A 27,043-nucleotide genomic window follows, 5' to 3' on the forward strand; every position below is an offset into this window, starting at 1 on the left:
TTGTTCACTGACCTAATGTGCATAGTGAAAATATACTTTTGAAAGCTTTTAAAATTAGATTTTCAGCCACATGAATGATTTTGTACAGATGGGAGATAAGTTACAAAGTGTTGGAAAAAATAATAACAATGATTATTGATGTTTGAGGATGTTGTGAAAAATCGTTGGGATATATAGAATAAATTGCTCAGCCTGGCTCCCACCTGGATGGTGGGGAAAGTCCCATATGGTCATGCTTGTGGGGTAAGTGAAGGGATTGCTTTTTCTGAACTTGACTTTGTAGCCACGGCTTCGTGGTAGCCTACTAGTTCAATATTGTTGTTATGAATTCCAGAAGTAGGAAGGCCCTCTTCCCACAGCCCTCCCCCGACATTGTATCTCAGTTAGGCTCTGTGTTAGGTCCTCCTGACACCTTAGCTGACTATAGAGAGAATTTTCTCAGCAGGTGAAGGTGGAGCCAGCTACATACCAGGTCTTCTCTCTAGAGTTTGACTTTCCTGATTCTGTTCGTCTAAGGATAGCCAAAGTCACCTAGCAGTATTTCTCCTCTGCATTGTGTTCCCTGCTGGTTAATTGACCCAATTTAAGTAAATTTAAAAGAATCAAATAAAGAAACCTTGAGACCGCCTTTTTAACAAGAATTCTCTAAGGACTATTTTTACCAAGGAAACTAGATGTAGGCTGTTATGAAAATTATATGTATGAATATAAATTGATACTTGTATTTAATTATTTGTGCTTAGTTTGCAAGAAGGGCTACAGAGATGGTTTTAATAGATTCTACTTTCTGCTTTAACTTTTTTGATTGAGGGGATTTTGTAGAATTGATTTCAAAGCTAGTATACATTGAGTGCTATTAAATTACTACTTTGCTCACAATGTGCATATAAAAACAATCCACGTTGTCTAGAAAATTTTCTGTTTCCTATGTAGCTGTGAAAATATAATTTAAATGGAATGACTGTTATAGCTAGAATTAAAATTATTAAGCTGAAGAGAGGAAAATATAGGAAGTAACTTTAACACTGTCTCTGAGAAACTAGAATGTTTGATTTTTAGTCTGGAAGTACTTGGATTAATTTTCTTAGAGGGATTCAGGTGGTATAATCTAGTGCAGAATCACTTATCAGCAAATTATATTCTGTTCAATATTTTGCCCCCTTTTACAATGTCATATAATGGACCAAGGGATTTTCCATTATGTTTTGTTATGATTTTATAACTTTATGAAGCTGCTGTATGAAAGAAGATGACTCGGAATCCTTATGTGAGTTAAAGAAACAGAACCCATAAAACTATAAGGCAACATTTTCTAGTTAATTAAAAGCATGTTAACAAGTGGGGCCATAGGCAGCTAGAAAATGTGTTCAGAGTCATGTTGTGCCTGTTTGGCTCAAAGGATTTCCCCTGGGGAGTAATGGAAGATAAAATTTTGTTTCTGATGTGGGACTAGTTGCAAGAGGGACTTGAAAGCTTTGATTTCCTGAAGTTACAGCTTGATGGCTTAGTGTTCAGTACTGATTGTGACTTGACACCTGACATAGACACTGGATACACATGGAAACATAGAGGTGTAATTTTTTTCTGCGTCAGGAAAAAGGAATCTTCTTTTGAGTTGAGGCACTGTTCTCTCACCTGAATTAGACCTAGTGGATTGTTAGCAATGATCTTTCTCTTAAGAGGAAAGTTATAAGCTACATGTAACCAGTTTTTTATGATGGTGATCACTAACTGATTAAACAACCACCATTAAGAGTATTTAATAAATAAAGGAACAAAAGCTTGTGAAACTAGCTGCCTGTCTAGTTTAATTTCCAAGAGGAAGGATGCAAGTTCAAGTATTCTTCATATGATACAGGTGCCTACTAGCTAACTGGAAACAACTGTTCTAACAGATGGAAAAATATGCACAAATCTACGTACAAAAATGTCCTTTAAAATGTTCATTTAAAAATGAACTTTTCTTTCACAAGAAGGATAAGTGACCAAACAAAAGATACAGAATTTTGGACAAACAACAGGACAATATGTTGTGACAGGGAAAAGTCGACTGGTAGCTGTATTTGCATATCAATTGATCTACAGTTGCCCTACTGTATAATTCAGTAGAGCCATACACATCTAGAATTCATGAAAGAAACAAATTTAGATTTATTTTCTCTTTATAAATTGATGCATAATGCTAATTCGTACCTCTGGTTCTTTTCCTAACTTATTTTATCTTTTACCCTTTCTTAATACTATTGTTTCCTGATACATAATCAATGAAAAAGTTTACTTGTTTTACTATATAGTTCATACACTGATGTTTGACTTTTATCATTGTTTGCTTAGATTAAATCTAAGCAAACTGGACATTATACAGATTTTCTTTGTGCCTCTGTAATGAATAATCGCCATTTGACTCTTGGCTGAAAATGAGATGCCAGGTGAAGAAGCACACATGCTTTTTAAAAAAAACTCTAAATGCAGTATAAAAGAAAAAGAGGGTACACTGTATATGAATTATGATTCGACACGGTTGGTTGCTGCTAGCGGCCAAATATGCTTTTCCTTTGCTGTCTGCTCCAATTTCTCTTTGGACGGGTTGAGAGAGCACTCCATGTTCAGGTCAAGATGTTTGCTCAGAAATAGTAGTACAGTTGCAGCTGTGTTTGTTGGAGCAGGAGACTAGTTTAAATAGCATTACCATTTATCCAGTCCATTAACAGAACTCTGTAAAATAATACCAACTCTGCATAAACTACAGGACAGTGTAATAAAATTACAAGCGCTTGTTGACAGATGGAAAGTGTAAGTAAAGAAAAAAGAAAAGTAAAGGGCCATAGGTTGGAGGTTAAGAGACAGCACATAGTTTTCTTAGCTTATGTAGATACTCTGTCCTCCCCCTTTGCTCCTCCTCCAAAACTGAGGTTGCACTTTTATTATCAGTTTAAGAGTGGAGAACATGATTTTCAGAACAATTAGGAGCTGGTTAACGGACAGAAATTTCAGTGACTTTTGAAATGGTCGATTATGATTGAAATTTATTAGTAGCTTATACAGATGTTCCTGAAAAACATAACCTTAAAGGTGACTTACCAGCTAGAGTTTGCAGCCACTCATCTGGGCTCATTAGAGAGGAATTTCATTGCTAGTACTGTGGTTAAGCATTCCGTTACAAATATTTGTTTTGTGGTTTTCAGTTTATTTCTTTGAGTATTATATATTTACCCAGACTTCTAACATAAGCTTAAGTAGCCAAACCACGTTGCAGAAACTCATTTTTCACTTGTATCTACTGAAACAAAGCAAAACTAACAAACAAAAACAAATACATAGGTCCCAGTGATTCATTTTTTTACTTCTTTAAATAAAAAGTCTTTATTTCTGGTTAACAAGTGGTGTTTCCCTAGAGACCTTTGGAGCCACTAAATTATCTAACATTATAAGTAGTATTTTTAAAGCCAGGCACTCTTTTTATGGCCTAGTGACTCCTTACCTGAGACAAATAAATTTTGAGCGCTTAATTCAATTGGTCAGATCACAATTCCTTTGCTGTTGGATAGGATCTCAGATTCTCCAGATACTCTTTGATAATAATTATTGGGAATATTTAAGAGGAAAACTTAATTTCTATTATGGTAAAAATTGATTTGTGAAACATAACAAATATATAGTGAAGCTGTCCTTATTTCCGTTTCTCATAGAAGGAGCCTTAGCTTTTGATTTTGCTTTTTAATAGTTACAAGGGTAACACATACTTATATTAAAAAGGTTTAGGGGACTTCCCTGGCAGTCCAGTGGTTAAGCCTCTGCACTTCCACTGCAGGGGACTCAGGTTCGATCCCTGGTTGGTGAACTAAGATCCCACATGCCTCGTGGCCAAGAAAAAAAAAAAAAGGTTTAGACAGTTCAGAAAAAGAGAAAAGTAAGTGGGGATAGAAATTATTCATGATCTCACCATTCAGATATAACCGCTAGTATACTTGACAATTATTAGTAGATTAGTTTTCTTTTTCTTTTAATTATGCTATAAATGCTGGTATACATGCATTACAAAAACATTTTTTTTAGTATCCCCAGGGTTTAGTATAAGGCTTGACCTTTAGAAAGCTCTCAGTGTTTGATGTATTGAATTAAATCTCCATTGGGCTCAGGGTTTGTAACTTGAATGAGCAAATAGTAACACTGGGAAGGTAGTATGAATAATGGGGAACCAAATTAAATTTAAAGGGTACCTTGGCTAATTAAACGTTTGTCCCCTTAGGTTTTCTAAACATTGAAGCGTATCGGTAGACACTGAAAAATCAAAATGATCCATTTTCCACCTAAGCAAAATATACCTTAATACTGCACTTATATAAAACTAACCTCCCCCCTCCCCCAGTTCTCTGATGCCAATTAAGTGTCAGGATTCTTGGATTCAAGGATAAAAGCAGAAGAGAGCCATGGTGCCTGTGTCAGAATTCCTCTTGAATTAATTTCTGCCAGCTCTGATTAAAGTGTGGGCTCCTTAGAGGTGTCAGGTGTGTAGTTTCCTGCTTCATTTTACTCTTGGTCTGTTTGGCCCCTGCCACAGTAAATCCGACAGTGGTAGTGCAGGAATTGCAGGTTATAGTTGCCAAGGTTACTGTGGTCCCACCAGATCGACATCATTAATCATCCAGGGAGCTGCCATGATAGCTGCCGCTGATCTCTGTTGCCGAGACTGCTAGAGAGCTTCAGGTGCGGAGAAGAAAAGTTGTTCGGAGGTGGTTTGTCTGTGTCATCATTTGATGCAAGGATACACTATTTGTATTGTTAATACTGATACCTTGCTAAGGGGAACAGATTGACTCTTTATCTTTGAAAACAAAGACTTCATATGAGAGATAACACTTAGGAAGGTGTTAACTGTCAGTGATTAAAACCTCAAGTCCCTTATTATTTATTAAGTAACTTATTAATTACTTATTATTACTGAGCCCAAGGGACTCTGATCTTGCCACTTAAAAAAACAGATATATGAGGAGTATTTCATTGAAAGAGATTACTGTTATATAACCGAAGGTTTGTTTTTAAATAGGTAGACAAAACACTTCATAGACTGATATCTGGACACACTTCAGAGTAGCCATTACCACTTGCAACGAAAAAAAATTAGCCAAGCCATTGAATAGGACTTTTGTTTATAAATCAACATGCAATCGTATGATTTAGAAGTTATAAAAGCAGTGACGATTAAGACTGTATTTGAGATTTTTGCCAGGCCTCCTGTGGGTAGTTTTTACTTTAAAGGGATCACTAATAAAAGACTTGTTACTGGAGAACGTCAGAAATCGGCAAGTTTCTACTATTGCCAAGCCACCAACTAGACTTTTTGAGTGTGAAATCCACAGCATAGTTCCTGGCAGAGGAAAGTCAAGTGCAGAAAGGTCTTTCCCACTCAAGTGTACTAGTTTAAATAGTTGCTTTCCCAAATGTAAATGTTTCTGTTTCCACCAGCAAATATTCATGGTTAGCCAACTTGAATTTGGCGAATCCTGTGATAGGTGCAGGGGAGGAAAACTGGCATGGTGTGTGGCCCTCTGTAATATGGGACATTTGTTGACCTCAACCATTGCTAACATCTGACCTGTAATATGTAAATTAAAGCCTACAATGTTCATGGAGACTGTGTTTTTTTTGAAAGATGAGTTTAAGTATATGGTTCTCATGTCAAAAAGATATTATTCAATACACATCATCAGGGAATATTTTAAAATTTGACTATAAAACATAAAATTGCCACTGCCATCTCAAGATTACAATTTGGGGACTGAAGTTTATATAAATATTAATTCTAGGAACAAGTGTCCATAGTGTGTTAGTTCTAATGAACTAATTTTAATGTGTTTACATTATGTTTTAAGACACTGAAATCAATTTATTTTATGAGAGGTTGCATAAAATACTAGTGTTTAAATGCCTACTCAGGTATTAGTAGCTTTGCTATCTTTGTCAATCAATGGATACCTCTGGAGATAAGGTTCCTTATCTGTAAAATGGGGATGATATTTACCTCCTGGGAATATTTCAATTCACAAGATAAATTCTGTATTCAAAAGAACATTGTCAACTTTCCAGTATGATAGAAATGATGCTTGTAGGATTATCATCCTCTCATTGCAAAATAGCATGAAATAATAGTCACAGATGTCCTTGCAAGTTGCCCACAGTCAGCAAATCTCCCAGTTCTCTTTCACGTCTCTCTTACATTTATTCTCAGTGTAATAACACATACATAAGCATAACCACATTAATTTTTTAACACTGCAAATTAGCATAAAATGTGCATTTGCATCATTCCAATTCTCCTTACTTGGCAACACAAGTTACATTAAGGCCAGAATGTTTTTAATGAGATCTCTTACCCACTCCCAGTTGATGATTCATATAATTTTAAAACTCTTATATAAAATGAATCAAGGATAGAAAAAGAGGCTGTGATTCAGGAACTATTTATGTTAGTCCACATATTAAATTGTCGTTTTAATGATGTGTTGTCTTGAATAACAAAATGAAGGAAAAATATGAATTAGTTAGAAAATGCTGAGTAAACTCCTTAAGGTATAGGTAAACTATATTGAAAGTTATTCAGAAGATTTACGTTGTGTTGCTAAAGAACATTTTTATTACTAAGATTTCAGTTTTAAAAACAATATAAAAGAATTAGTTCATTGAACTTATAATATACAAATATGATTTGATCTGTGGAACATCCTGCCACCTTTACATAAGCTGCATGTGTGGTTTTCAGTGCATTTTTAGACTAAACATTTTGTCAAAATGCAGTTCAAATTGCAAACTGTTTAGCACTTTGGATTTAAACAATGATTGATAATGAGATAGCTTTGAGCCTGAAGTTATTTTTATTTTGTCTGTTTTTATCATAACTCCAATACTTTTTATATGTACATAAGCTTTGCAGTCAGATGAATGTGTATATGTCCTCTTCATTACCTGTTACCCACAACCAAGTTATTTGCTATCAAGGAATTATTTATAGAGGGTTAACCTTAAAACATTTGATAAATTGTGATATAAGAAACTTAGGGCAAGAGTTTAAGAAAGCCTAAACTCTAGAGAAGGAAACAATGAAGAGTAAAATGTCCAGTCTTTGGCAATACCCATGGTCTAGGGTACAACATGGCTGTGTGAAATGTTATTAAGAGAACATCTGTGCCTCTTGAAATGTCCCCCAAATGAATGTGAACAGCTAAGTATGGCAACTTGATTTAAGTGTTTTATAAAAAAGATGTAAAGAAAAGAGAAATAAATAAGTCTGGAAACAGAATGGAAAAAGATAGCTTTGCCCCCTCATGATAGGTTTCTTCTACTAGTGAAAGATTAAAGCTTGAAGTATGTGAATAGCTGAGAATAGCACAGAGAAAGGTTGATTGCTTCCCCTCCAACAGTTCCAACTGATTGAAAAAAGCCTAAAGTTTTGTTTGTTCTATGTCTTAAACCATCAGAATTCTCTTTTAGGACCAGAGGAATGCTCTGGAGGAAAAGAATCCAAGGATAAAAAGTCATTGCAAGCCAACAATTGTTCCTAATCCTCACAAAATGCTGGAGAAATTAAATTTATTCTTTATTGCTCAAAGTGTTACCTAGGTCACTGGGCGATGGGAAAATTGCACTGGAAGTAGAGTAGGCGCAAGCTTTGTTTTGTGTCTAGATGCTTAACCTTAGACACGACAAGGCATCTTAGAGTGTGGTGGGAACTTGGTTCAGAGCATTAACACCAAGACTTTTATTACCCAGGATTTATAATAGGCTGTGCTGTCAGGAGATGAAAATGTTGTGTTTACATTGCAGTGTTAAATGATCATTTAATTAACACCTAAGGAAAAAAAAAGTTGTGAAATTCTTAGCAGCTTTTACTGTTGGTTTCCTGGGAGGTTTTAATATCCGAGTTTCATTGAGATTTCTTTTTGTTAGTAGAGACACAAAAGACATTATACACTTTTTAAGGAAGACAAACAGTTTAACCTTGACCCTTTTTTTCCTAAAATATTAATTTAAATTACATTTTAAATCTGGTGTGCTTATTTAAAAGGTTTCTAGATTCGTATCTCAAAAGTATGTCTTAATTAAACACTATTTCTATGTAAACATCTGGCATTTAAATGTTATTTAATTTACATTCTAAACTTTCTGCTGTAAAACATTTGAAATTGCCAATTAATTTACCTTAGGTGTAATATATTTACAGTATTAACTATATGAATTTTACATCTTTTAAACTACCACTATAGTTACATTGTTTTAAGAATAAGGGTCAAAATAGGTAAACATTGTCAAATGATTCTAGGGGTGGGGGTCGGGGGTTGAGGTACATTGTTATTATATTATCATCATCATTATGTAATTAGAGATCATTATTCTCATATGATGCAAGAAGTTTATACATAGACAATAGGAAGAATGATGCCATTAATATGAAAATTCAGATTTACTTCATTAATTGCTAAAAGATTTGATGCTGTCAAATGCCTTCACTTATTCCTGATCTTTTATAAAAACAATTCCCTAAGATAGAGTGGTCTTGAGACAAATTGATAATATTTGGAAAATATAATATTTACTGCCAAGGGTAGCCGCATACTCAGTAACACTGTCTTTTTCTAAAAGAATTATTAAAAAATTTATATCTGTTACTCTTCTCATTTTATCTAGGTATGCCACTTCGTATTTTAATATATGAAATATTAAAAAATATTTGTTGTTACTTGCTGTTAAAGTAAAAACTTTCTTAATTTTTCCAGAAATGATTATACCATTATAGTGTAGTTTTTGTAAGTACACTATTTTTATTCATATTGCAACTAAACATGTTTATTCCCATTTTTTTTTAAGTTTAAATTCAAATGCCTCAGGATAAAACCTGCTTTCTGTATTATTCATGGTAAAAGAGTGCAAGGAGGCTTGAATGTTATTAAAATCTCTTAATAGAACACTACCAAATGTAAAATAGATAGCTAGTGGGAAACAGCCACATAGCACAGGGAGATCAGCTCGGTGCTTTGTGTCCACCTATAGGGGTGGGATAGGGAGGGTGGGAGGGAGACGCAAGAGGGAGGAGATATGGGAACATATGTATATGTATAGCTGATTCACTTTGTTATACAGCAGAAACTAACACACCATTGTAAAGCAATTATACTCCAATTAAGATGTTAAAAAAAAAACTCTTGCCCTGCTTTGAACCAAGAATTATATTCTCATTCACAAAATACTACTCAGCATTACATAGCCACTTTGTACAACGTTATATGCTCTCCTTACTTCTATCAAGTTTCAGCATTTCTCTAAAACTTTTCTCTTTTTTTCTTAACCCACGTGATTTTTTTTCTTCCCAAAGCTGTTTCTCCATCCAGAGTCTAGTAACAAAACCCCCAAGTAGGAATATTGCTTTAAATGTTATCTCCTTTACACACATACCCACATTTTGATTGAGGTAGTTATAAGACACAAAATGCTCAAAAGTTAAAAGGTATGAAAGAGAGAGAGGAGTGACGATATCTGGTTACTTAAGATACTGGATAACTAGTATATTCTAAACGATGTAGTTCTTTATACCAATTGAAATTCCAAGCCAACTAGGTGCTGTGTGCAGGTGTGTATGTGTGTGTGTACACGCGCACGTGCACGTGTGTGTGTATAGTTGGAGATGGGGATACTGAGAGCTAGGAAAACAAATATTTTGTGAATGTTCAAAAATGTTTGAAGAATAAATAGGTAGGGAAATTATAGGAAATTTCATTTAACAAATTGTTGCTTTTACTCTAAGAAAGCAATGATATGCTCTTATATGAGAAAAAGTCAGTGTTAAACCTTTATGCATTAATTATTTGGAATCTCTAAGTAGAAACCAAGGGGAAAGATTTCAGGATTTATTTTAGATAAAGTCTCCAGGTTTGCCTCTTAAGAATAGTAATAACTATTCTAAATACAAACAATTACACTGTAACAAATATGTTTGATAGTTATTCTATTAAAACCACTGCTTATAAGAGATTGGGAGATACAATATCTAGAAATACTCTAGTCCACTCTGCGGGGATTAGGTAGTTAAAATTAACTTCCCTTTTGCGTAAAACTCTTTTGCCTGACTTTCAATCCCCACGGCAATCTAGTTCTGCTTTAGACTTTAACTTTCTCATGGCTGTCACAGCATATATGCTATGTTCCAGGCGAGCACATTTTCCTGTTACTGATTGGAAATTCCCAGCACATTTCTGGACTCCTTCCTTGCTTCCAATTTGGAGTAGCCTAGTCTGCCATCCTCATGTAAGCCTCACCTCCTCTATCAAACCTTTCTCAACTGCTTTCGTTACCTCCAAATGATCATTAATTATAATGTAGTGGTTCTGAGTACAGACTGTTGACTCAGACTGCCAAAATTTGAATCACTTAATGGGTAAACTTGGGAATGTCACTCAATTTCCTGCCCTGTGCCCCAGTTTTCCTTCTTGTAAAACGAGGATGATAGTTAGAACTTACCTCATGGAGGTGTTGTGTAGAATAAATTATTCACTAAATGAACAAAGCTTAGTATGATGCTTGACAATAGTAAGTGCTAAGTATTTTTTGTTTTTTATTATATGGGCTACCATGATTATTATCTGTCTCATACAATGTGCTGTTCGGTATTATTTTCTATTCAAAACATGTGTTAACTTTGCCAAGACTCCTGTCTTACATTTGTCTTTGTTTTACATACAGCATCTAGCCTAGTGCAGGCTGATTAATAAATACTTTCCAACTGAATGCTTGATGGAACTCCGCCTGAAAAAGACACTAACAGTAGTTTGAATTAGGAATGAAATATATGTCATGTGGATCAGAAGTCAAAAGACATACTAGTTGTATTCCTAACTCTGCTGGTCACTAGCTGCAGATGCTAAGTAAAGGTACTTGATTTGAGGACCAGTTTCTTGGCTTATAAAAGTATTTGGTAGTTCATATAAGAGAGAGACAAGAATTCAGCATAACGTCTCCTGGTCTTTAGGGAATGTGCAAACATAACTGAGGGAAGAAGAGGAAATAAAAATGTATCAAAGATCTGCTCTAGCTCTTTTTCAAAAATGTATAGGGAACTCTTCACGGGACTTACAAGAACTATAATGGTGGAATTATTCATGGTGATAAACCAGGAATAAGATGATGAGATTGTGAATGAATGATTTTGTTCTCTTTCCTATTCGCAGTTTAAAAAATAAAAGCAGTTTCTGTATGAGATAAATATAACCTGCTTACATTTTGCATGGCTTTGCTATTAAATGTAAATTGTTTGAAGACTTAGGTTAAAAAAAAAAACAATTGAAGGAGATTTGGGAGATTTGATGGTTATGAAGTATTAAGTGGTTATCCTGATACTTGATAATCCCTCAATATGAGATAAGTGGTGTGTAATTGAAGTAATTTCAATAATCACCTGCCTCTCAAACATCACTAATGGTAGCATGAAGAAATGAGTTAAAAATCAAACAAGGCAAATCAAGGGAGAATAATGGTTGACGCAGGTGTTTATGTTCATACTTGTGTTATCTTTTGATTTTAACAGGTTTGTGAGCAGGGGCCTTCATTTTCTGTAATTCACCCTACTAAATGGACTGTGCACCCTGGACAATTAATTTTCCTGACTTTTTGAGGATAATAGAATGTATAGAACCCAAATACTCTGAAGGCAACTGAAATCTGTAGTCTGTTTCTAAAAGACAGGCTCGCTCTCAGAGTTGGTGTGGTTTTCTTTCCCTCTCTTTAAGGAGAATGAATTCCGCACATAATGAGTAGTTTCAAGAAAAGTTGTTAATCAGGTAGTCCAAGTGGCCACCCTGGATTCTTTTATTACAGAGGAACTGATGGAATGAGAAGGCAACATAGTTACATTTGATAAAAGGAAATACCTTTTTTCCTATCCCCACCCACCATGTAATCCTCTGGAATTTAGTTGACTCGGGAAATTACTGCAGCGTGAGAAATTACTGCAGCAAATAGCCTGTTTGGAAAAGCTAAGTTGGACAAACAAGAATAACACTTGTAGCTACAGTAATTACATTAAAAATCACAAAGTGTATTACTCAGAGTATTTCAGGGCAAGAGTTTTCACCTGAGGGGGTCTTGAAATAATTTTTCTTCTATTCTTGTTAATCTTATAGCAAAGAATTACACAATGGGCAGTACCACTGTTATCAACATTTTTTTTTTGTTCTTTTCTGAGTTATCAGATATCATTCTGTTGCCTAAGATGGGATACTACATCAAAATCAGATGAAGAACTTGACCTCAATATGACAGAGGGGCAAAAAAGAATCATACTTATAAAGGAATGTTATTAAAATGGACAAATGTTATTCTTTTAACTCCCATTCAAAAACCATATGCTAATTTAAAGAGAGAAGAATGATATAAATCAACAATAATACAGTCCAGATATTGCTTTATTTTCTAAATTAAGTGACCAAGTTGAATAACACTATTAAAGTATAGGTAAACACGTTTTGCTAGAGGTTTAGCTATTTCCAAATAAATGTTATATTCACATCATCAGTGTCATGTGTACTTACAAGGTGTACTTACTTTCGTTGTATTTTTATAAGATGATTCAGATTTAGATTTTTATTTTAGGTATAGGTCTTCTCCCCAGTTCTCAAGCATATGTTATTTTAGTGCCTTGTATTTGTTGCTATGCTGATTATTTTATATGTATTATATTTCAAAGCAGTGATTCCTAAAATGTGCTCTCCAATGATCCAAGAGCAAAGTATTCTGTGGTCAGATGTTTTGGGAAATAATGAAAGTCGTATCCCCTGTGGTGACTGCAGTGGACACTTGTGTGTTAATCTCCAAGGCCTCTTGCAATGAAGAAATCTGTTTAACTTAAAAAATTTGTTTCTCAAAGTTATTTGACTATACAGGCCCCCCTTTTCCCTGCTTCCCCCACTAATACCAGTTAATCCAAATAGCAAGAGCAGCCTTTAGCTGTTCCAAAAAATAACTACTTTTCATTCATTCTCATTGAGAGTTTTTAAAAATAAAAACTTTTAGTCATGGGTTGTTGAAATTTAATATTATTTTTCTTGTACCAACATGGTCAGGTAAACAACTCTTTATAGTGCATTGGTCTAATAAATCTGTTCTTTTCAGCCCACCTTTGAAAGTAAATTTGGTATTCGTTTGTTAACTCTAGGGATGGAGAAACTTAGATTCTTGGGTAAGAATTTTGATATCTTAGCACTGGTATTTGCTTATGTGTGTGTGTGTGTGTGTGTGTGTGTGTGTGTGTGTGAGATATATAAAACCATTTGTTATATGTATACACACACACACACACACACACGTATAAGCAGATACCAGTGCTAAGGTATTGAAATTCTTATGCAAGGATCTAAATTTCTCTATCACACACACAGCGCCACTGAACTCTGTTTTAATGACTGAGAACATTTTATCACTTAACTCTTTCTCTTTTCCCTGATTTTGTCATTGTAACACCTGAAGCCCGCTGTGCACAGCATTCTTTAGCAACACAGGGAAGTCTGCATCCTCTCAGCTGGGTGTGAAGCTGCAGGAGTCTTTCTCACTCCACAGAGTGTTGAAGCTAAAAGTATTTTATATACAATTTGTAGTTGGTTAAGGGACTTTGAAATCAACATAGAGTTTCATATGTTCAGTATTTTCGACCAAAACCCATGTCTCCAAGGACTAAAGGACAAAATAATTTAGATTAGATTAGGTTAAAGACAGGAAAGAAAGAAAAAAGAAAAAAAATTAATAGTATTGAAATCTCCTAAGACAGTTTTGTACCTCATAGGTACCTCTCAACAGGATACTTATACTGGTCATTACAGAAAATTGTTGTCCTTTCTGTTAGTTCACCTAGCATGTTGCTTGAATGCCAATTCTTATTTATATTAAATAGGGAAAAGATATCAAAGAAAACACCAGGTTATGGCTAAAACATAACTACTTCAGAGCCTGATGAAATGGGTTTAATCGAAATAATCACTTCAAATTATTCAGCATTTACAAGCACATTCTTCAGATTTTATTATAAGCATCAAAATAATCCATTGCGTCATAGTTTGGGTTCCTTCTGTGTGAGGAAACCGAGTACCCCAACCCTGTCTTCCCACTTCCCTGTTTTTCTTTTATGCTCCATCGCCATCTATCATATTGTGTGTTTTACTTATCTGGTTGTCTTTCCCTCCCAATTAAAACGCAAGTTTCATGAAGGCAGAGCATAGTAGTAGGTGCGCAAGAAATAACAGTTGAATGAATGAATACAGGTTTTGCAGCAGACTGCCAGGATTTGAAGCCTAGCTTCCAAGCTTCCTAACTGTGTGACTTGGACGTTACTTAACCTCTCCACCTCAACATCCTCTTCCTTAGGTGGAAATAATTAGAGCATCAATGTCACCGAGTCACTGAGAGGATTAAAATATGTAACCTATCTGCCAGAGTTTAATTGATGTTAAATATTTTTCACAAAAACAACTCTTGAATGGGTTAAGGGCAAATAACCAAACATTTACCATTATCTATTAAAATTATTTGTTATTGCTTTTTGATTTTTGACTGAGTCTGCCCTTCCCCCCAAGCCCCTCTGTACTAGAATGGGAAGCCTAACTGTTCAGAGACACATCACAAGCTGCTTGTTCTTTCCTTCTTTCCTCTCATCTGTTTCATGAGTTCTCCATTTTCATGGCGTTCTCTACCTTCGCAGTCCTGCTTCTGGAATGTTGAAAGTCCCGCCTGGCTTTGCTACTAACCAGGCACTGCTTTACTTCCTGTCTACAGAGACTGCTGCCATTCAGAGGGTGCCACCACCCACCTGGGGAGAGGGGCCCTTCCTTTGTGTGGCTGTGCAATACCAAACAGTAGATACCTGCCAATATGCAGGTGTTTTTACTGACTTTTTACCATGATCAATCCACCTCTAGCCTAGGGAGTTAAAGATATTTGACTAAGTCTAGTATATTATAGAAATAGTTTAATTTTTATATTATCCTTATTAGTTTGTTAACAAAATCCCCTCTGTAGGTTGTACACCCCTCCAGGGTTTGGGCACTTTCATCTCTATCACCATAGAGCAGTTTTCACAGATAGTGGACATGTAAATATTTGTAAGCTGAAATAAAAGTGCAGGCAGTACAAGGATCCACAGTCATCTTGCATGCCAAATGAGCTACCAAAAGCATCTGACGTTTTAACTTTAGTATCTTTGCATTTATTCTCCCTTGATAGTGTTTAAATTTAAAAAGAGTAGCAATTAGTAAACTTGTTCAATCAACATATCTTATGTCAATGTAAGATATGCACTTAAACATAGGTGGCTTTTTGTACCAGTTTCCTCACTGTGATATTGAGTGTCTAGAAAAGGCTATTCTACAGCATCTTTGATAGCATTTATAAATTCTTTCCTAATATTTTACACATTTGTGTGTGTGTGTGTGTATGTGTGTGTGATTTTGTGTAATTTGCAAATAAAGCAATAGTGCTACCGAATTAACTACAAAATTGAAATTGCTAAAATAATAGGAAGCAATTGAGGCGGCTAGTTTCATCTCATCATTTTGTATCCTTGCTTGGGTTGCTAAGGCACAGCTCACACATTTAGTGTGCTTCCACAATTCTTTGCCATTCTAGAGCAAGTACTTCTGACATTTTGATTAGGCTTTTGTGTTTGGTCACTGTATTAAATTGAGCAATTTATTCCTTTCCACTTAAATTGTCTTCCCTGTACAAGGGATGGAGAGGAATTCACAGCGCCTGCACATAAAAGGCCATTATCTTATCTTAGCAAATCCAGCCCTATAGAGACAGTGCATCATGACAGCTCAGCTGGGAAGCTGGGAAGGGAAGTGTACCAAGGAGGGTGAGATACTGAGTGTGAGTCATTGATGAAGCCTATGACTGGGGTGGTGGTGAGTCCATCAGCAGCAGCAAAGGTTAGCATCCCTCTGCCGATCTTGGCCTGATAGACCGTTTAGCAGACAGACTGAAGTTTGCCCCCAGGGAGTGTTCTCTGCCTATAGTCTTGATTTAGTTGTAGCTTGTACAAACAACTCAGGAGACCATATTACACTGTTATTCTTCTTGCCCCAAATCAGAGCACCTTTTTTTCTTTTCATGGGATAAACACACTGATATTTCGTGTGTATGGCCAGAGGCAGGCTGTAGAACAAGTCTGTAGAAACTTTGGTGCTTTACTCTAATACAGCCTTCATTCCACAAATATTTTCTGATTGAAGGAAGTGGTGATGAGAGGGTGGAAATGTTGAGGTCAGCTGTGTCACTCTCATGGATTCAGCACATGACCCAGGAGCTCTTCTCAGAGGTTTATTCGTATTAATAGTTACTCACTGGATCTTCAGCAATATGAAGGGGATCCAAATTACAGATGGGAAAACTGAGACCCAAAGAGATCATGTAATTTGCCCAAGTGGCAGGCTGGCATTTGATTACAGTGCAGTGCTCGTTACCACATGTTTTGACTGGACGGGGGTCAAGAGTTTCCGTTAATTAGGTAAAAATGCTACAAAAGCCATGATCCTTATAATCTATTTAAAATCTTCACGGTGTTTGATGCATTGTTAACTCTTCATAGGTGCTTATAGAGAGCTTGTTCTCCTCTGTCTTCTACTCGTCCCATCACAGATCCAAACCTGAAGCTTCGTGTCACCTTGACTCATTTCCTCTTCCTTTATCCAGACTCTCAAGTTCCATTGATTCTAGCTCCTGACAACCACACCCATCCATCCTCTCCTTTCCCTGTCTTTTTACTTCCTAACTAGGGTCCCCTGCTCCAGGATTTCTTCATCCAGAGGTATCTTCTTTTTTTTTTTTTTTTGCGGTACGCGGTCCTCTCACTGTTGTGGCCTCTCCCGTTGCGGAGCACAGGCTCCAGACGCGCAGGCTCAGCGGCCAGGGCTCACGGGCCCAGGTGCTCCGCGGCATGTGGGATCTTCCCGGACCAGGGCACGAACCCGTGTCCCCTGCATCGGCAGGCGGACTCTCAACCACTGCGCCACCAGGGAAGCTGCCAGAGGTATCTTCTTAAAGTACAGCTTGGATTAGGTCCTTTCCCCAGTCAAAATCATTTAGTCTATAAGCATAGCAGTTTAGATTTAGCAAAACATTGTCCCATGACAGTCACAGGAACTCAGATAAATACATATCATTGCTTCAATTGTACAGATGAAATAACTGTAGCCTACAGTGGTTAACTGAATTACTAGCCCACTGTAATAAGGCTGGTAAATAATAGAACAGTTACTTTTCTCTAAACCTTTACTAACACCAGGGTCTGTAGTCTAAACTCCTACCTTGGCTTTCAGGTTTCCTCAGTGGTCCCAATTTATCATTCTTGTTTCCTGATGTTCTCTTATTATACCATGTACTTGAAGAGTTACACATGTTAAGTCAGCTACTGTTGAGCCTGTGGACTTTTGCCTCTGGTATTTCCTCTGCCTTCTTCATCAGGCAAGCTTCTATTCACCCTCCGAGATCCAGATCATGCCTCTTCCACAGTGAAGGCCTCCTTGATTTCACCCAGGAAAATGTGACCCCATTAACTCAATGCCTCAGGCAAACAGTACTCTCCATTTAGAGGTCACAGCAGCCTCACACAGATTATCCCTCTTCCTTCTGCTTTACTACCTGACAGAATACTGCTCACCCCCTTTTTTGATAACAGTATGCCTTATGTCTCAAGAGGCTGTTACAGCAGAGGTCATACGTTAGTTATCTCAGTCACCTTAGGTCCTGGCCCAAAGTTGGGACTACTTTGTTGACTAAATGAGCTTACATGAAGACTTTGATAATGAATTCAAATGAATTCTTCTCTGAGGCTTTTTTTGGAGCGCTTAATCTGAGCCTGCTCCCTTTGCAGCCCTGCCTCATAGTTTTTCTTAGGCCTCTGTTAGTTTTATGTAACAGTTTCCTTTTATCATAGTTAATTTTTTCTTCTCTCTCTCCTTCTAGAATCCAAGCTTCTGGTGGCAGGTTCTAAGTCTTTTTCACTTATATGCCTTCCAAAGCACCTACCATATCACTGAGCATGTAGTAGAGGCTTGATAAATGCTTCTTAAATACATTTAGTAAGGACTTTACATTCTTTTCCTCCAAGTCACATTTCTATCGTTGAAACAGAAAACTTGTGTCTGAAAAAAAAAATTTTTTTAATCAGTAATATTGTATCTGATTTTTAAACAGTTCATATTTGACAGAACCAGAGCATGTTTATGCAGATTGCTAAATCAGTGTCCAGACAAAAAGCCCTGCAGTTGTTGTATTCCATCGTGTTTATTATGGGAACGTTATGTTGTTAATTTATTTTAGAATTTAAAAAATGGCAAGTGAGTCAGCATGCTATGGTAGAGAGAGCCAAGATTTTGTGGGATGGAGTTCAAACTCTAGTTTTAGCAGTGTGCTGGGTGGGAAACAGTCTCTGACCTGGTTTCCTTACCTGTTAGGTGAAGATAATATACTACATATGTTACTGGGTCGCTGTGAAGATTTAGTTTGTGGTGTCAGCAAAGTGCTTGCACTTAATAAATTCTCCATAAATATCACTAGTTATTAGAAACACTGACACTTCACTGAATTCACGTACTCTACACATGTGCTTGAAAATGAGAATATTTCACTTTATTTTCTGAAATGCTCTCTACCCAGGATAATATTTCAGGTCAGCCAGCTTATTGTGGTTGCTTTTGGAAAAGCTCTTCCATTTTAAAGTCTTGTTGAATTCCTCAGTAAGATGTAAAATAGGTGGTTGTGGTTGGTGGATTAGTTATATGGGTTCAGTTGCAAATGAATGACACCTGTCTGAATCTGGCTTCAGTAATAAGGAAAATTATGATCATGCAGAGCAAGAAACTTAGAGGTAGCGTTTCATTTGTTTCTCTCTCTTCACTTTTCCATCCTCGAGGGCAGCTTATCCTAAGGCTTTGCTCCTGGTCTCAAAATGGCCATCGTTTAGGCCTTCATGTTGGAATCCCACTGGTTCATATTGCAGTGGGAGAAAGAGGAAAAAAGAAGCGAGAGAGAAAAAGAAGAAAAGGAAAGACAGAGAGACGGGAGGCGATATTTCCTCCTGCCCAGTGGATTCTGAATCCCTTCTTTCAATCCACCGAAACAATTTAGGTAAAATGTATAACTTTAGAACAAAGGTTGCCAAAGAAATGGCAGGTAGTGATTGATTTAGACTAGTTAAGGTATCTCTCTGGACTTTTGGATGGATGGGTAAGTGAATCAGATTAGGATTCTATCAGGAAAGAGGAAGGGGCGCTGACTGATGTGAGGAAATAATCAACAGTGTCTGCTACAGTTAAGAACTTAAATTTTTCAATTGTTCATTTGATTTTACTGTAGGAATTTAGAAAAGTTGCTATCATAGCAACTTTTAGTTTCGGCGCATAAAACTGAACCTCTTAGATTTGTTGATTTATTTGTGCTTCATTTTCACATGTAGGGATAATAAAACTTACCTTTCAGGTTTTTGAGATGATTAAAAATGAAGTGTGTGTAAGGCCCAGCACATGATACAGACTTGCTTTAAGTAGTTGCACTTGTATTTTCTTGGTCAGAATTTCTTTATTTCATCTTTGTCTCATCTGTATTCCAGTTTTCCATTCCAAATATTTACATTATGAATCCTCACGGGTGCCTGATTGTCACATCTAAGTTTATACACCCAAGAAGAAAACTCATCAAGTTCTTTCTTTAACAAAACAGTTGACCTTTTATAAACTGTGTAATCATGCGATCTCCTGTGATCCTCACAGCAGCCTGTGATGTAGATATCATGTATGCTATTTTGCAGATCTCTTTACTTGCCTCCTCCTCGAAAATGTGAGTTTCCCGAGGACAGAGACTCAGTCTGTTTTCTCCATGGTGGTATCCTTAGCATCCAAAGTAGCACATCACGATGGCAGACTGGTAGATGCTCAATCAGTGTTTGTTGAAGAAAAGGAGGGAGTGAGGCAGGGAGGAGTTCAATGTGAGCTACTGAGAGTAAAGGACTCTCTCAGTTCATGACTTTGCCTTGAAGATATGAATCCCCATTCTTTGTGGGTCTGAGACCTGAACACCCACCCCTCACTCTTTAGCTTCATCCTGCTTTCTTCACCCTCTTTTTTTCTCTCTGTGCTCAGCTGCATGAGCACATGTGGTTCCCAAGATAATCCATGCTTTTCACTTCCATAGGGCCTTCGCGTATACAGATTCCCAGGCCAGTGGCTCTACCTACTCAGCCCCCTGCTGCCTTCCTATACCCGGTCATTGTCCCGTAATATCCCTAGTTTACTCTAGAGCCTTCATGTTCCAGTTCAAACACGACTTCCTCTGGAAAAGCCTTCCTTGCTCCTTCAGATTAACTCACCTTCTCTTTACACATCCCCACACTATAAGGATATACTTTTAAATTTATTTTATTTATTTATTTTTGACTGTGTTGGGTCTTCGCTGCTGCGTGTGGGCTTTCTCTAGTTGTGGCGAGTGGGGGCTACTCTTCATTGCGGTGCGTGGGCTTCTCATTGAGTTGGCTTCTCTTGTTGCGGAACACGGGCTTTAGGCACGCGGGCTTCAGTAGTTGTGGCACGTGGACTCAGTAGTTATGGCTCGCGGGCTCTAGAGCACAGGCTCAGTAGCTGTGGCGCACAGGCTTAGTTGCTCCGTGGCATGTGGGATCTTCCCAGACCAGGGCTCGAACCTGTGTCCCCTGCACTGGCAGATGGATTCTTAACCACTGTACCGCCAGGGAAGCCCCAGGATATAGTTTTTAAATGCTTGTGTATTTGTATGGTTATTTTTATGAATGCTTTCTTCACTAGAGCTTCTGAAAACAGCATGGGTTTTTACTCATTATTGGTTCCCTAAAGCTGACGAGTATCTGACATATCCTAGGTGCTCAATAAACATGTGTTAAGTGAATGTCACCAAACTTTGTCTTGTCATACTATTTTCATGTGTTAGTCATAAATTATATTTACAGTTTGCAGAAGAAAGGTTAGTGTTTTGTATTAGTTCCTCTTTTTTTTTTTTTGCGATACGCGGGCCTCTCACTGTTGTGGCCTCTCCTGTTGCGGAGCGCAGGCTCCGCACGCGCAGGCTCAGCGGCCATGGCTCACGCGCCCAGCCGCTCCGCGGCATGTGGGATCTTCCCGGACCGGGGCACGAACCCACGTCCCCTGCATCGGCAGGCGGACTCTCAACCACTGCGCCACCAGGGAAGCCCCCTAGTCCCTCATTTTTTTTAATGTGTCTTTTCTCACAATAACCTAAATACTGGAAAAATTCTAAAGTCTTCGGATCAGCCACTGCTTCCCTGCCTCAAATCTGTATCTTTATTTCCTTCTCTTATTTTAGGGCTCAGCTTAGAATTTACCTTCACTGGGCTTCACTTCACTCAAGGCTAGATGGTGTGTCCCTTGTCTGGGTGACCTGATCACCCCTCCCCCCCATTAATGTAGTTCTCATGTATCTGTTCTTCTCATCTGTCTCTCTTTTGAGCTAAAAAGTAGACTGAATCTAGTCTAAGATATTTGCCCTTCGCTCAGCACAATACCTGGCATGGTACACACCAGAGATATTTTCCCCAATGACTGAATGCATGTCCTGCACTTGTATGATATTCCCCAGGTATGACAATCATTCCTAGAAAAAACATTCAGTAAACCATTATAATTTAATTCAGTGTCTTCAGTGTGGCATATGCATCCTTCAAAGATTGCTTACAATAATCTACTTTTTAGTGGTCTTAAAAATTGCAGTGCATGTTGGATGCTGCATACAAGTGCCTGGCTGGGGAAGAGGATGGGAAAGGAAATCCAGCTTGGCCTTTGCTTATTAGGCTATTTCTGCCACTGAGAGGCTGCCTTTAAAATTTTTTCACAGAGATGCTGTGTGTGATAGAATGGCCCTAGATATAGGAAGAAAATGTTAGAATTTTCTATTTAAATTTCTATTTAAATTTTTCTCTCAACTTTGAAAACTCTCTACTTTTGTCTATGTTTAGAATTCTCCATGGTATAGTGGTACTGTAATATTAATGTATAAATCCGTGAATAAATTATAAATGGTGGGGACATATGCTCAAAAAACTGTAGTAATGATGATACACGATGAAAACAGTCACGGAGAACTTTGATTTAACATATAATTCCAACGTCATGGGAGTTTCCAAGTTGATTTACAGCTTCTTATTGATGTCGTTTTCAGATGTGTTAAGAAAGATGTGTTAGGGTAATGACATCCTGGACAACCCGTGTACCACAGCATGTGTGTACATGTGAATTTTATGTCTGCCTGTGGTTCTTGTGCTTGTGCTGAAGAAGAGAATGGATGAACTGTGGCTAAGGTTGTCTGTAGCCTTTGTTCAGATCCATCCCAATGCCTTCCTTTTTGGGAAAGCATATACCCTCATTGCAAGATTCTTGAGCCAGTTCCCCTTGCAGATGAGCAGTATATGATGAGCCTTGTTTCCCCATTATTGGCTTACTCTTAATCTTTAGGTATAAAGCAAATATTTCATTTCTTCTCTGCCTCTGGGTTATGATACTAATGAATGAATGGTAGGTTTCTGATCACAAAATAGACAAATATGCTTGGATTCAGAATATCTTACCTGAAATCATGGCCCAGCCACTTTCCAAATGTGTGATTTGGACAAGTAATTAACCTCTCTGAGCTTCTGTTTCTTTTTCTGTAAGATGAAAATAATAATTAATTCACAGATTTGTTGAAAGAAGTAAATAAGCGTATGTGAAAGTGGCTGGCATAGTATGAAATAGACAGTTTATAGAATTTTTGAGTTCTGAGCATGCTAACTGCAGAATCCTTTTTCATATTTATTAGCAGCACTAAAATCACAGTTTCTTGCCTGTGAGGTCTGATGTGATGGTTGCTTTAAGATAAAAGTTTGCTCCTTCTCTGTATTAAACTAGTTAAAATGTGACTGTATGGTTAGATAATTGGCTTATGGATTAATCTGTTTTCTGAGGAAATGACAATCTCCTAGCCTTTTTTTTTTTTTTTTTTTTTTTTTTGTCTACTCTAAGCAGCCATACTACAGGGCTGAGTAATGAGACAGTGATGGAGCTTCCATCAGTGCCCTGAATATTGTTGAGTCATATAGGTGCTACAGGGCTCTAGAGGAGTAAAAGTCACTTCTCACTGCAGTATCTAAAGGCAACACAAAAAATCCATGTTAAGTGGATTTCTGTAATCTCCAAAACCATAAGAGAGGGAAAAATAAAAGCATCCATACAGAGAGAATAACATTATTTGAAATGGTTAAAAAGTACGTTTATTGACAAAGAAAAATGTCATGTTTGTGGTATTGGATTAAGGAGAAATAGTCAAGAAATGTAAACTGAGACCATTTTAAAGGCTTGGAAATGCTAGGCTAAGGACTTCATTCAGATTTTATTTGGCAGGCAGGGGTCATCTGATCAAGGTAGTTCTCTGGGAAGATAATGACTGTAAATTGAAGTGAAGAAAGACTTGAAGCCTAGAGATCAGTCACAGAAATAATGCCATGGTCCAGAGTCCTAAATTCAGGGTGATACTGTTAGGAAAAGAGGAGGACGATATTTGCGGTGAAATTGCATAGGTGTTGTGTAGCATGATGGGTTTAGGTAGAGAACAGGATTTTAAAATTGTAAGCAAAGCCTGTATAAACAACAAAGAAAGCCAATTCTGAAAGCGTTTTGATTAATTAAGGTACTAATGATTATCAAGTGAAGTTCTTAAACTATAGTAGTGTGAAATAGGATCCTGCAAGGAAAAGCACTACTTTTATTTCAGGGTTTGGAATCACTTCTTTTTTCCTGACACATATGCCCAGGTTCCCTTTTTCTGTTGTTTGAAGAAGTAGAGGCTTAGCTGTATTGATGTGACCTTCAGTTTTCGTATTAGAATAGAAGGATGTATACTCCCATGCTGGAAAGGACCTTAGAAACTTAGGTGAAGAACTAGGTGCCAGAGATGTTATGTGACCTGCCCAACGTTGCCCAGCCTGTGGAGGAGCCTTCACTGTGGCTCAGGGAACCAGGCTCCTCACGTACAGATTCTCATAAGACTCTGTGCTGCCCAGTCTATACCTGCTCCAGGAACCCAGGTCCTTTTTCCTTCTTTTTATTACCATTTCGCACTGTTTGCATTTGTTGTTATTTAAAGGCACTTCCCTGAAATTCATAGAATATACATGATGTTTATTATTATTACTGTCTTTAGAAAGTACCCACATGTTAAGGGTGCTATGCTAGGCTGTTTAAAGCCAGATAGATATACAAAGGCCTTAGCTCCCACTGTGTCTCATATTTCATACACTGGGGTTTATATCCCAGTGTATGAGTAAATGTTTAAGCAGCAGTTTTCTCCTAAATTCTCCATTCTTACTTAGATGGTTTTTTGCTTTGTTTTGTTTTTAATTCTGGCTAATAGTTTTGGTTCTAAGGAAGATGGAAAGGAAATTCACATGCTGCTTTTCTTTTGCAAGAATCTATAGGTGTAGTTTTAATTTATACATGTTAACGTTCTTTCTAGAAGAGCTATTAGTTTATATACCTTACATTAGTTTACAGATGAAAAAGCTGAAAATTGGCTAGACTCGCTTATAAAAGGTAAAGCCATGATTGGAATTCATATCTTCTTAGGTCCATAAAATAGACCTATTGAGAAGTGACATCCTAATATTGACATTGGCAAACTGAAAGACACTCAGAGAAAAACGCTAAGGATGTTAAAAGGCCTGAATGGAATATCATATGAGAATCAGTTGAAGAAACTTGAGAGGTTTAGAAGAAAGAGATAGCTAATCTGGGTGCTACTTAATCAGACTTTCTAAAACATCTGAGGTATTATCCTCTCAAAGAAGTTTTAAACACTAGATAGCTCAAAGGAACCAGAGTAATTTGGCAATGGAACTGTTTGCCTCAAAAGTCTTTGCAGAGGGCTTGGGGCCAGATATTTGGTACTAACCCATAGTTGGAAGATTGCACAAGAATGTGTCTTAAATGTTTCTAATTTTTCTGTCGCTGAATTCCATTTAAAAGTGAATCTGATACAAAATGACATATATATTGTTAACCGTAATTTCTCTGAATCAAGGATGATAAGGCGTCCCCTACTCTGGGAAGCTCCCTGAGGGCCCTCTCTGAAACACTGTGTATGCAGTAATCTTAATTTGAAAATCCCTTCGGTAAATAATTTCCAATTTCCATTTCAATGGAAAGATGTTAATTTAACTTCAATTTAGAGCAAGGTCAGTTTGTGCATCTGACTCCTGATTTGTACATGAGTGTTGGGGAAGATTCTCACGCAGGTTTGTACTTGGGCCGAAGACATATCAGTATCTTCATAGCCAGAAGATCCAACTCAATTAATTTATTGCCAATTAAATCCAGTCCTCCCCCAAGCCCTCTTGAAAGGTATTTGAGCTGCCTGAGAAGCTATTTAACCCAATGAAATGAAGTAGACAAAAAAAAATCTTATATTATTTTCAGGAATTTAAGGAGGTATCTTCAGACATTTTTTTCTGAACACAGTGATCTTTTTCTTCTAAAAATCTATGCGCAATTGACAAAGCATAATTATAAGTAAATCTGCTTAAATTTATAGGCTTGATTTTTTCTTAACAGACCACTTTTAGAAACAAAGAATGGAGAATAAGGAAGGACAGATATTATTAAATAGTAGAGTTACATGCTCAGATTATTATGTTCTTTGATACAGAAAGCTCTTGTGTAAACTACGTTTTCATTTTATTTATATGATGATCTGTGTCATACTTGAAATCTATTTCATCCAAGAAAATGTCTAGGAAACAGTAGTATGTTCAAACAAGTTTTCTACTGATTGTTGTCCACTGACCTTTTGCATACTGTAGACATGCTAGAAATACTAGCAAAGCAAACAACTGTTCATTAATTACCTCTTGTTATCTTTATGAGAGCAGACTGGTAAAACAATTCATATTCTCTCGCTTTGAATGCAGATATATTAGTTAACTTATTGCTTATTTTATTACTCCACCTACTTATAATAATATCAAATGTCAAAAAAAGATGTGGAGAGTGGAATTTTGTGTGGAACAAAGAGAATAAAACCAAAAATAAACGAGTGACCCAAGCTGGAAACAAGTTAAAAAATGTAATTTTTCAGTTACACAGAAGTTACCATGGCATTACCTTTCCTTTTGTGTCTGCTGGTGATTTAATTTAGTAGTTTTAGAAAAAAAGTGTCTATTGCTGTGTTTAAAAATTCTAGTTACAACATTGGTAAAGAAATTTCCAAGTACAAGGGGTATTTGTAGAGGACTCATGAAACTGACAAGTGATTGACATGTAAACAACCTCACTGTGCCCTTATATTCCATTCTGTGATGCTAGACTATAGATACTAAGTAAGCCTCAGGAAGTTACCACCATCCAATTTTTATTAAATGCTTGGCTTCATGGATGTAAACAATATTGTTCATTAGCTGCCTAAATAAGCCGCTTTCTTTGGAGCTGCTGTACCATCCTTCCTCAGTGTGGTGGGATAGATGCAACAGTGAACAAACGGAAACTTTCCTTTTGCTACGTGAACAAATGGAAACTTTCCTTTAGTATGTTTAACTGAATTTAAACTCTGGAAAGGAAAGCAAAGTGCAGATTTCATCAAACAGATCGAAACCATGTAAATGTGAATGAAAGGGACAGCATTTCCAACTTGAAATTTTCAGTTTATGACTTACCAGAGTCTGAGTGAAATTGCGCTTTTCTTCTCTGATAATGCAAAGGTGACAGCTCAGCATGTACACACAGCATTATGTTATGTGCAATCAGAAGCTCTTGTAATTGTCCTTGAAAGCAGTCTACTGTTAATATATCTTGATTTTCAGAGTGTCATTTTTTTCTCTCTTGGACCAAGACTTGCTTTTCCTGCTTCTTTACATGTAGTTTTCTTAATTCATATGCATTTCTTACTGTACTTCTTAGGTCTCATTTCTTTCTAAAAAGTCTTTATTACAGCCTGCTTTGATAAA

General features: G+C 36.9%; 1 protein-coding gene across 3 annotated transcripts in view; it reads left to right on the forward strand.

The window, feature by feature from the left end:
• The window catches only part of SLIT2 (slit guidance ligand 2), a 398,287-nt gene that overhangs the window by 16,718 nt on the left and 354,526 nt on the right, over positions 1-27,043 (forward strand). The window lies entirely within an intron of this gene.

The sequence above is a fragment of the Stenella coeruleoalba genome, assembly GCF_951394435.1.
Source record: "Stenella coeruleoalba genome assembly, chromosome: 4".
Taxonomy (NCBI): domain Eukaryota; kingdom Metazoa; phylum Chordata; class Mammalia; order Artiodactyla; family Delphinidae; genus Stenella; species Stenella coeruleoalba.